General features: G+C 35.9%; 1 protein-coding gene across 7 annotated transcripts in view; it reads right to left on the bottom strand.

Annotated features, from left to right (window-relative positions):
• dpr14 (defective proboscis extension response 14) overlaps positions 1-12,940 on the bottom strand; it is a 146,151-nt gene that overhangs the window by 96,855 nt on the left and 36,356 nt on the right. Inside the window, exon 1 of one of the 7 annotated variants that reach the window (XM_067781949.1) lies at positions 12,401-12,500. The exons of 4 other annotated variants lie outside the window; for them this stretch is intronic. The gene's annotated coding sequence lies outside the window, so the exon portion shown is untranslated. Of the gene's footprint in view, positions 1-1,511; positions 1,872-1,901; positions 2,138-12,400; positions 12,501-12,940 lie in introns of those variants that run through there. 2 more of the 7 variants (XM_067781947.1, XM_067781946.1) reach the window with 2 other exon arrangements.

The raw sequence follows: 12,940 nt of genomic DNA, 5'->3' as shown, positions 1-12,940 counted from the left end.
TTGACTGTAAATATCACTTTTGGTTTTATAAACCTAATAAACATAATAGCTAAGCGTGGGGCAGTTAAGGGCGAGCAGTTTAATGTGAGTTATAAGGGAGTAATATGATGTGCTTGTAGGTGTATGAGTCGTGGCACAGTGGATGACGTACCCGACTCAAACGATTGGGGTTGCGGGTTCAAAGCCCACTGCAGCCAATTTTAAATTAGAAAGCTAATACTATGTCTTTAGAACATTTCATATTTCTATGTGAGGTCCTTACGGAACGGTCAGTTCACACTAAGGTACCTGGTGCCAAAAGCGATGAAAGTTTTTAAAACTATTTACAGATCGCAGTGAATGGTTTCTTTTAAAATTTACTAAAAGGTATTATTAAAAAAAAGTGAATCGATCTAACGAGCTCGACATTTGTGTCTAAAAATGTCTGCGAGTTATACTTTTTACGTTGAGAACATAAGTTCTATCACAAGAAACTTAGTACACGCGGGTATATCCACGTTTTTTTGTAACAATTTACAACAGGGGTCGACTTATGCGTCCAAGACGGGTGTCAAACGACACGTATTGACCTCGACAACATTAATCCGAAGGTGGAAAAGATATTTGCACTTGAAAATGGCAATTTTTATATGGTTGTTGTAATGTTTTTGTATGATTTAAATTTGATCCCACACCATTGGTGGACCGGCCACGGTAATTTTTTATAAGCGCGGTCGAATGCCGCCAATGCAGAAAGGTGCTCTACGCAAAAATATTATGGATCTCTTCGCCGGTTTCGAAGCGAACAACGGTAATTTTTCGGTTTTTCGTTAATATCTTTTGAACGACACAAACATTTTTGCTTTCCGCCTTCGGATTATTGATACTGAAGTCAAGACGCTTCGCTTGACACCTGGCCTGATATTTTTGGACCCGTATTAGCAGTCGACCTCTGTCTTAAATTATTACCCTTCTTTTACTTGCACACATTTTTTTACGATTCGATGAACTTCTGTAACTTAAAAAAGCATACCACCAAATTATAAATATGTTTAAATTTGTAAGCAACTTTCAAAAAAAAAAAAATATATTTTAATGCTTTTGTATAAACTGCTTTAAACCCATAAAGAGTATGTGAAATAATAGGCTGAAACTTACTTCATTTCGTTATATATACCTACTTATATTAATTATTTTTAAACAGCCAGTCCAATTAAAAAGTAATCACATCATCATAGCATTACATGAGTTCAAGTGAATGTGAATCGACGAGCAAGAGTGCCGAATCACTTATTACATTGTTGCCAATGTCACTGCCGCTGGGGAGATTACATTACAATTTGCACCACCCCCAAAATAAAGGCTAACTTTAAGATCACAAGTATTTTTTGAAGGAAACGGAAGAACAAGTATCTATTTGTCTATGTAATGCTTTCGGCTTAAGATTATTACATGTAAATACAAAAGCAATGTAGGTACGCTATGGTCCATAGCCTATGGATTTAAAATTTGAAATAGAGACACTTATTCACCTTATAATCACAACAATTTCATTTCTGGCAAACTTATTCTTTAGTGACTTGCAATTGACCTTGTCACTGATGTTCTATTTTTAGAAATTTTTTTTTGTCATCTATCGCGCACAATAGTTAATGATGAAAAATTGATCAAATCTTTGTTTATATCCACAACCACATATTTAACAATCTACAAATTTTTCATTGCAGGTTTTAATCACTTCTTCGATTTTAAGATACATTATATATTTTTATCACATACTTTTAAAGAGCGCATATATGTAAATAAATTTTTTCTTTTTTTTCATCCCGAGCACGAGGTACAACAAAACCATTGTATATACGCTGACATCAATGTGGGTCAGCAGTCCCGAGCAATAACATATGTATCCCAAATACGCTTACAATTGAAATCGGTCTTCACTCTCCACAATACGCAATGCACTGTCGCACACAAACATTTGGATACTCATTTTGAAGTTTTACTGAAAGGCGGCTGCTGGCCTTACAATTCTTCCTTTGATGCACTTAGACATTTCGTTGTGCTAACCCGGCATAAACCAGCACAATTAAAGCACCGTTTATATGTACGTTGTATTATGGTGGACATAACGTCATACGGTCGATGTTGCTATGTCTACAGCATTCGCGAAACTGCGTCGCTCCAAAGGATTTTCATTTATTTTATGTTTCAAGAATCCTCTCAGGATTAAAAATACGAATGCAAAATTTGTTCGCTCCCATAACAGAGAAAAAGGCAAAATTTTGTGACAATTCTATTGTGAGTGAAACCTTATTTATGTAGATACGAGTACATACATATGTACATGCGTATATTTGTACATTACCGTAGTCCTAATCTGATAAACGAGATAATCACTGTTATATGAGTTTCTGCTCCGCTGGATATCTACAAGGTAATCATAGAAATATTTAGACAAATTGCCTGGCAAATTTAAATACATACATACATGCATATACCTGTAGCATTGACAGGATATCAGCGATATAGGAAGTGGAGTCAAAATGAATCGGATTTGCTATCGAAAATAGTTGATGCTCATCAATTAACGCGAAACATCGTAAAGTAATTTTACTACAGAAAGGCATACAGTGTGTGGTGGAGGCTATTATAATTGCTCTTTAGTAAGTTACGTTACTAAGTCGTTTTCGCGTTAAGTCTTTAAAATGTATCTGCCTTAAAACAAGACATTTCTGATTTTATATTTATATAATACTCAGCTGATGATTTTTATTCTGTAGCTGAGCAGTTTTAGATCTCGATGCTTAAAAACCTCCGCCTATCAATAACTCCGCCTATCAATAACAAAATCCGTGCGTCATGTGGATGCGCCCCTCGTATCGGTTGGGCGGGCTTTGGAGGGTATTAATCCGTTGGGTTTATTATTATTATTAAAAAGTTCGGAACATTGAAAACGATACAATAGTCATCATCCGCCGTAATGATCCGGGGCAAGATAAAAAATTTTGCATGTAAATGCACCAGCAACGATTTGAGCCAGATAAATTCAGAAAGAAGTTTCTTTAAATTTTGAGACAGATAATTTGTTAATTTATTATCTTAGCCTTTAACAAACCTACTTTTTCAAAAATAGATATCGAGGCTTGGTCTTTAGCCGTATGTGTTAAATGAAACGTGACCTCTGCTTCTCAAGTCTCCCAATGATCCAGAGCATTCCCATGAGAACTGACCGTGATACGCAGCTAGATAAGAAGATAGAAGATGATCGCTATAGGTGCCAGATTAGCCGCTTAAGCTCAGCTTAAAATGCAGTTATAGTTGACTGAAAAACTGCAGAGTAAGTCTAAGCACAGTTTAGTTGACAAACTGTACTGAAAAACCAGGCCTTATATCATATCGCTGTAGTTCTAACAAGGCACAATGGGCGAAACATACTCTTTTTGGCATAGAGAAAAAACAAAGTTATCGTCCTCAAAATCGCTACATAAAATTATAATGCCAGTGGAAATTAAAATACACATACATTTGTACATAAACCAGTTCCCTCTATAAAAAATTACGGCTAAACCAATCAACAAGCCATGTGTCACGAAACAGAATTGAAGTGAAAACCCACAGCAATTTTTTGATATTGCCGCGTTCTTCAAATATTCCTCACTTCTACGAATCCACCTTTTATAAATGCACGAAAATATAAACACATATTCATCAGTATATCCGAATTATTGAAGCATATTTTTTGATAATGCATTGAAGATTGTGGATGGATTTGCCTTCATTATTGATACTTGAAAGACAAATAAATTATATATTGTATAGCAGAAACATACATACCCACAATGACGTAATAAAAAATAGAATGGCAGAAAATAAGATAAACGAACAAATAAGTTTGAGTTAGAAAAACACAAATTCGTATTAGAACATAATGGCCGTAATGTAACGAGATTATTTGTACCACCAAACAAACTTTGTTAAAGCGAAATTTCAGGTATGGAAGGCGGGAATATAATGGTCCTATTAAGGTGGCAGACACACTATAGCAAACAACAATATTATATATGTATTAAATAATTTATACCTCATTTATTGGCAATTTATTACCGCAAAAAAATTTAAAGCTGCGTCCGGTTCCGAGAAACGGGAGTGTTTGCTAGCTTAAGACTCAAGCCAGCAGACACTTCGTGAAAACACGACCTACAGCTTCCGAACGACTTGGATAATTGATATTAGATTTATTGGCAATTTAATATCGCAAAAAAAAAATTTAAAGCTGCGTCCGGTTCCAAGAAACGGGAGTGTCTGCTAGCTTAAGACTCAAGCCAGCAGATACTTCGTGAAAACGCGACCTACGACTTCCGAACGACTTGGATAATTGATATTACATTTATTGGCAATTTAATACCGCAAAAACAAATTTAAAGCTGCGTCCGGTTCCGATAATCGGGAGACTCTGCTAGCTTAAGACTCAAGCCAGCAGAAACTTCGTGGAAACACGACCTACGGCTTCCGAACGACTTGGATAATTGATATTACATTTATTGGCAATTTAATACCGCAAAAAAAATTTTAAGCTGCGTCCGGTTCCGAGAAACGGGAGTATCTGCTAGCTTAAGACTCAAGCCAGCAGACACTTCGTGAAAACACGACCTACGACTTCCGATCGACATGGATAATTGATATTACATTTATTGGCAATTTAATACCGGAAAAATAATTTAAAGCTGCTTCCGGTTCTGAGAAACGGGAGTGTCTGCTAACTTAAGACTCAAGCCAGCAGACACTTCGTGAAAACACGACCTACAGCTTCCGAACGACTTGGATAATTGATATTACATTTATTGGCAATTTAATACCGCAAAAAAAGTTTAAAGCTGCGTCCGGTTCCGAGAAACGGGAGTGTCTGCTAGCTTAAGACTCAAGCCAGCAGACACTTTGTGAAAACACGGCCTACGACTTCCCTACAGTTTAATTTATAAATATTTTTTCTTTGTCTTTTTGCTGTCGTTGGACTGTATACTTAATCATATTATATACATACGTCTATGTATGTTGTATATATAAAATGTAGAAGCAAGTATTTAGATCTTCGTTCTGGCAATTTTATGAACTTTGCCAAGTACAAAGCAGGTGATGCTCAGGTCATTAATTTGAGCTTTACAGGCAAACTTTTATTCCTTTGTTATTTGCAGTGAAGGAATTCCTAAAAGTTGTAAATTCATACGCACCTATACATATCTATGCACACATGTATATATAGGTATATTGTTATATATATGTAATTAACCTGGCCTTTAACCTTATTTCTTTTGCTAAGAAGTAAAAGGTCGTTATTGTTTAACTGCTTTCACTGATAGTGTTGGAAAACCCAACTCACTTTACAAAATCAACAGTTCGAAAATTATAATAAATTAACTAAATGACAATTTGACTTTACGTCGACAAGCTTTAAATGACTTTTAATCTGTTAAATGGTTCTGAAAAAGAAAACAGTAAATAAAAATAAAAGTTTTGATTTGTCGATAGCTATGTACATTCATTATGCAGCATAATACAGTTTGACTGAAATTAAAATAATTAAAAGGTCCACACCAAAACGCAACATAACCAAAAAATAGCTTAAACATTTTTACCGAAAATTCATATCGGGCAACAAATATGCCAACCATGTAAGTACGTCGACTTAAAGCTATTAGAAGTACCTACTATTAGTTAGTAATTTGAATTAAGAGTCTAGATATCCACTGTTTTTTTTTTGATAGTACTAATAACTCAACCGCTTGTGCCGCGACTCGGGCTCTTATATACAATTTTTTTCAGTTTGTAACTTAAAAACCAAAATTTCTCTATCATCAACCCCTTTTTTATCATTAAGTGACGCTTAACCTAACCGATATTGGCCGTTCCGTAACAAGTCACGCCAGCTATCCCTATTTTGCGATAACTGCCGCCAATGGAGAGCGCCAAGGGAGGTCAAGTCTTCCTCTTCCTGTTCCTCCCAACTCAGCGGTGTCGACTGAACTACCTTGTTGGCTGGATCATCGTCGTCCATTCGCATAACATGGCCCAGCCAGCGAAGTCTTTGGGAGCTTATTAAGTTCTGTATGGCATACTGTGCGAAATACTGAAGCCTAAAGGAAACGAACTGATTGGATCATATCAGTGCAGCTACAGGCCTGGTAAATCTACCATCGACCTGGTCTTAACGATACGCCAGATCCTGTAGAAGACTCAAATAAGCCTTTGCTATCGAGAAAAGGTGTTGGTTAAATGATGCTATTTTGGAAAGGACCTCTTCGAGCCATTCAAACTCAAACGATGCTTCAGAAGAAGCTAAATCTAGCAACAGAGCTGAGCCGTGAAGGGGATATATTCAAGAGCTTACAATTGCTGGCGTATGATGGTGATACTGATATCATTGACCTTAACAAACGCGCTGTGAGTTCTGCCTTTTCTGGAATAGATAAAGAGGCAAAAAAGTGAGTCTTGTGGTAAATGAGGAAATACGAAGTACTGGCTGTAATCAACAAAAAAAAAACAACACGGCGTATTACCGCTTGGCAGCAGCCCTAAGCTATGGTTAATTAAAAATCAATCGCAAGATTCCATTTTTTTTAATTTTTAAATATCCTCGCCTTATCAAGAAGTACTTCCTATCTTGAATATCTTTCTGGGTTATCTGGAAGTCATCTAAAACCGATCTCAAGACTAAACATTTCGTATGAACTTTTCAGTTATCACGATCTCTGCGCCACTTAGCAAATGTTTTTCTTCAAGTTAAACTGTCATCGGGTTCTGAAGTATTGTAGGAAGCACTGTGGATAAAACAAGTGTGATAACTTCTGCATAGACGTCAAAATTACAAATAGAACCAGTCACCTGATTTTTAATTGACTATAGTGGTCTCATTCTGTATCTCTTTCTATCACCCGCTGAAGATAGCAGGCCCAATGCGCCGCCATATTGAACATCCTGTCAAAACGCTAAAAAGTAGCCATCGTGAACAACCTGTCAGTCAGTTGACGGATAAGATATCACACTCGTTTTATCCACAATGGTCGGAAGACTCAAGACTATAGCTGAACGGGAATTTACTCAAACATCTACTGCAAGACTCCCCAATTTTGTACAGAAATTTGCGGAAGAACATGAAACGAAATGTATGTATAAAAAGGGAGTAATATTGCAATGATTTAGAGAACGTTCTTCATTTATTCGGGGTAAAACAAACTTTTTCAATTTCTTATAATGGAAATGGAGAATAGAAGTAACTGATTAATTTTTTTTCCTAGCTAGCAACAATACATTTGTCATGCAACTCTGCGGAAATATCATGCCTCCTGGGCTTATCATTAAATAATAGGTCTTTTTCTTTTGTCCTCAAGTTCGTAAAATATCACTCCGTTAAATGTGGAGAACAAAACACCAACTCGATTAAAGTCACGTTAAAGGAATTGTTTTTATAAATCATTGAATTTGAATGAAGAATAGCTGTGTTTTTTTTCACGTCTATATACGTTTACGCTTAAACTTTATATGGACTGCTAAAGGCTTTATTTCCTCGGAAAGCGGTGCCGCTTTCTTACGACCGCTAAAGAACGTGCGGTATATTCACCGTTTTCAGCAGCACCTCTTTGCTGGAAATTATGAACACTTACGGCAGACGATCCACAAAATTTTATTTTCATTTTACCTTTTTTTTTAGTTTTTCATCTTATTTTTTTAACTGCACATACAAAAATAAAACATGTTCAAAAAAATTTTAATTCAAATACATATGTTGTTTGTTTATTTTATAAATATTTGACAAAATGTTCACCGCTTTGACAATAGCGGTGGCAAAAAATGGTGATGAACGAGTTTTTACCATCATGACGGCCGTAATATTTTATGCCCTGCCACTGTATTACATTACAATGAACTTTACCGTCTTCTTAGTTTACACATAATTACTTTTACACTGCAAAGTTTTTGACAACATACTCTACCGCTATGTAACGGCCGCTAAATAGCGGCACCGCACCCTCTGCACTAATTCCATGTATTCTATGCGCGTCCACTATCTATCACAACTGATTCAGCTATATGTTGTACACAGAAATACTATAGAGGGTTGTGTCTCCGCTTTTCGGCACACCCTGTAGCTGTAGCTAATGGCGTTTTTTTCACGCCAAACGAAACGTATACGCGTGTAAAAAAAACACGGCTATTATAAAAAGAAAAACCACTGTTAAGGGTGTGCTGGCATTTTCGTTTTGATTTTACTATCAATAAGTTACTATCAATAAGTAGGGTGCAATAACACCATAAGCTTAGTATCCACATCAAAAGAGATTGAAAGTAATAAAAAAAAAGCTCAACAAGTGCAAAAAAATCGTTTGTGAAATAGTATCCACCTGTAAAGAAAACTGACATGCTTTCTGCCACCTTTTTTTAACTACTTTTCAGCAAACATGCAAAGCGGAGCTCTGTTTTCCTCCCGGTAAGAACACAGTAACAGTGGCTATATTTATAAATACCTTTCATGAAAATGAAATGTAATATCAACTTCGTCACAAATCTCAAAATTGTAAGTCGTTAAAGGAAAATAGATAGCCCCACCATTAAGTATACCGAAATTATCAGGATTAAGAGCTGAGTTGATTTAGCCATTTCCGTCTGTCGGTCTGTCTGTTTGTATGTATACTAGTCCCTCAATTCTTGAAATATCTTCATAAAATTGGTGAGCGGATATATTTAGGTGTCCGATTAGACATTTGTCGGAACCGGCTGGATCGGACCACTATAGCATATATCCCCCATATAACAGATTTTTCAGAGGAGGATTTTTGTCATATCTTCCTCAATTTATCAGATTGAAGCTTCAAATTTCACCATATGCTTTCGTATATTGCACATATTATTGTCTGAAAAAATGGATGAGATCGCTGTTATATATAGCAATATATGGTATACATATTTCCCCCACAACCGATTATTCAGATAAGAAGCTTTTCGTGATTGCTGCCAATTTTAACAGCTACAAGCTTCAAATTTCACCGAATGCTTAGGTATAGAGCATTAAGTGTTGTCTGAAAAAATAGTATAGATCGGTGGTATGTATAGTATAAATCTCATACGACCGATTGTTCAGATAAGAAACTTTTCGTAATATCTGCCCCATTTTAACAGCTAGAAGCTTCAACTTTCACCGAATGCTCACATATACAGATTTTATTGTTGTCTGAAAAAATCATAGAGATCGGTGGTATATATGTAGCGTTATGCTTACGATTTTTTTATTTCGGTGGTCGCCTTGGAGGCATACAATAAATTCTTAACGTGAGTAATAAAGACATAATTTGAAATCGTACCCGCTTGAACTAAAAATAAATGCATGGCAACACTCTCTGCTAATCCGAACATATCTTATCTGTCAAACATTTTTCCAGATACTTTTCAAAAATTAGCAGCAGCCGTTTGAACAAAACTTCAAGATGGCTGCGCATACGGTCCAAATGGAACTCCTTTCTTTAACGAATGATAGGAAGAGTTGTGGAAGAAAAGCAATATACTTATCTTGAATATCGGGAGACCACAGCCGGTAGCTGTTTAGCGGATAACTTTTAAAGGGGTAGAAAACCTTTACTTCTGTGTTTGGATTGTTAAAGTTGGTATAACTACGCGTCTTTAGATACCCCATTCCACTACTTTTGTAAAATTTGCGATAGGTCCCATATAATATAACTAAATTTGTCCAAGAAAATGTACCATGACAGTAACCCATTCATAAAATTCCGTTCCATTTTTCGCTAATTATTGCATCCCTGCGTTGATCCGATGGTAGCAGCCCTAACAATTTTGACGCGTCGTTAAACTTCTGCTCTGCAAAAATTTACGGTAGAGTGTTCAAAATATCTTAGCAAAAAAATGAACCTGCCTTTATCTTGTTTTTTTTTTTTTTATTTAAGTCAGCAGCATATATTTTTTAAACATTTTGTTCTTCTCTGGCTGTGTCACCAGTATTAGTTTCGGAAATATTATTTTTCAGGCGAGTAATCGCCACTGCTTTTGCACCATTTCCCATGTTAAGCCGCTTTGACAAACCATGTGAACTTACATTTAAAAATATCGGCTACACTTGAAGCGGGTGCAACTTGATAAATAAAGAATATTTCAAACTATTTCTGATTCAAAAATTAAGTTTTCCAAAAGTTTTGTTTTATTTCACATACATGTAATCAGCAGCTAAGAACGAAGAAGAAAGAGAAATAGCCACACACATATGTATATGGCTGGACCCTAGGAAAAATAGAACGAGGCAACTGGGAGTATACAAGTTGAACAAGCTAAGGAGACCAGTTTCTTTTAAAACGCAATTGAAGTAGGCGAGTAATTTTATTGTAAGGTACTACTACTATAGTAGTTTTATCAATAAGTACATTTGCTATACTGAATATTTGATTTATTTATTCGACTACTGTTCGATAATAAAAGCAGAAAATAATTTTTTAAAGTTGTTACACCATAAATTTTGGAAAACGCAATAAGACCATTATGACTTTATTTCCATTGACAGTTGGAATTAAGGACATATAAAAAATATAGCTTAATTTGCAATTGCAACATGAAATAAAGCCATTATGACCTTATTGTGTAAGGTGTTACTGCACCACTTTCTTGCAATAGGCTGCGAACTTAGTCCTTCGGTACGATAACCAAGCACACATAGAAATATTTGAGGTGCACTCCGCTGATGGACTACGTACTGCGATGCTCACGCTGCTCTGCTCTGGCTATAAATAATACACTATTTTATAGGAGTGTCCACGGTTGTCACTTTGGTGCATTTGGACCAAAAATGGTCCTTTCCAACCCCATTTGATCCGCTGGTCCCTTTTTTCAATTTTGGTGTTTTCTAGGCTGTAAGAAAGATTTCTCGTACTTAGTTAAATGTGATCTAAATTATATTGTAGTACAGTTTAACTTTATCTGAGGACTGTGGCTGAGTTTTGAAATGTACAGTTTTCTCTAAAACAAATTATACCGAAAAAACGAGTTTTGCAGAAATTTAGTTAAAAAAAGACTTTAATGTAATAAAAATGAAATAGTTTGATTTGCGGCACATGTTTTCCTCTAAGGCTTTTTGTTAAACCAAAAGAATGAGTGACATTGTACTTTACCAAATCCTAGAAATGTACTTAATACCTAAAAATACACTTAAATATTGTATGTGTAACCTTTTGTTATTTTTAATATTAACATACATATTTAGGCAATTCAAAAAGTCTCCTATTCGTTAAAACAAAATTTTAGATAGGAAACCATGACAACAACTGAAATTTAAGGTTTTATAACGAATTCGACACATTTGTTAATTGGAGGATTATTTGTAAAGGGAGCTTCCAATATCTTCACTACTGGCGAGTGATATCGGTCAATTTGACTCGCCTTCGTTAACTGGTTTCCCAGGCTTTAGATCGTGTTTGTCTTTATGTGCCCATCTGCTTGCACGTGGTCTGTCTACTGAAGGATGCACTACAAATCGCCGGCAAAAAGCGCTCGCGCATTTCTTCGATTCCGACAAAGTTTTAGGATTTGACAGTTGACCACAGTATACCAACACCCGCAGGGAGGTCAAAGTTCTGTAGATTCTCTTCCCATTTGGCATATTTGTGTTCATTTACCAGCCGATTAGTATCCTCAATCCTAAAATGAAGGGTCTCTAGGCGCAAATTGTCTCGTTATGTCGTTCTCTTGCTAAGTTTGCCCCCCTCCAGCCAGGAAATGAGGTACGATTTTGGGTATTCTACCGGCCGGAGTATAGTATACCGAATATGAAGCGATGACCTTGCGGAATGGCCTTGCCGGACATCAATCGGAATGTGGAGAGCAGCAAAATATTGGTTTGTGAAGGTTGTGTAGTTTTCCCAGTTCGATTTTTTGAAATTAATAAAAGTTCACTTTTCAGAGGTGATAAAATTAGCCGGTCGCTGTATTGAAAGGAGTACGGAGTATTGTGAATAAGACAAGTGTGATATCTTCGGCACAGATATCAAAATTACAAATAGAACCGATTGTAGCCAAATTTCACAAGTATTGGTAAATGTTTGTTCGACCTATGGCATTAAAAGTATCTAGACAAATTAAATTAAAAAGGCGGAGCCACGCCCATTTTGAAGTTTTCTTTTATTTTTTCATTTTGTTGCACCATATCACTACCGGAGTTGAATGTTGACATAATTTGCTTATATAATATAAAGATATTCAATTTTTTGTTAAAATTTTACTTTCAATTTTTTTTTAAGTGGACGTGTTCGTCATCCGATTTCGCTAACTTTTATTTAGAAAACATATACTAATAGGGGTAACGCTCATGGCAAATTTCATCATGATATCTTCAACGACTGCCAAATTACAAATTGCAAAACTTTTAAATTACCTTATTTTAAAAGTGGGCGGTGCCACGCCCGTTGTCCAAAATTTTACTAATTTTATATTCTGCGTCATAAGGTCAACCCAGCTACCAAGTTTCATTGCTTTATCCGTCTTTGGTAATGAATTATCGCACTTTTTCCTTGTAGTTTACAGTCTCTCGAGTACACACACATAGGCGTATAAGTAAATGCATCTGTGTGTGACATCTCTCTGGGCTGCCTTATATATGTGTATACTTGATTTGATTATTGACGTAAATACTGCTTAGCATGGCCTTAGTGATGGTATAGCTTAGTGATGCTAATATCCGTGACAGTATTTTCAAAACTTTTACTCCAGGGAGTGGGATAAGAAACCGCACTCCTGCGATTATTGAATTGTCGACAAACAAATTCTATACTCCCACACATCAAAAATATAACGATTTTTTCTGATTAATTAGTAATCCATGTATAAGTGCAAGTACATATATTAGGCCAGCGTCGTGGCGTAGAGGTAGTGTTATCGCCTACGATACCGATGGTTCAAATTCAAATTGAATTTT

The sequence above is a fragment of the Eurosta solidaginis genome, chromosome 4 (genome assembly GCF_040869045.1).
Source record: "Eurosta solidaginis isolate ZX-2024a chromosome 4, ASM4086904v1, whole genome shotgun sequence".
In the NCBI taxonomy this organism is placed as follows: domain Eukaryota; kingdom Metazoa; phylum Arthropoda; class Insecta; order Diptera; family Tephritidae; genus Eurosta; species Eurosta solidaginis.
This window is presented reverse-complemented; position numbering and strand designations above follow the sequence as displayed.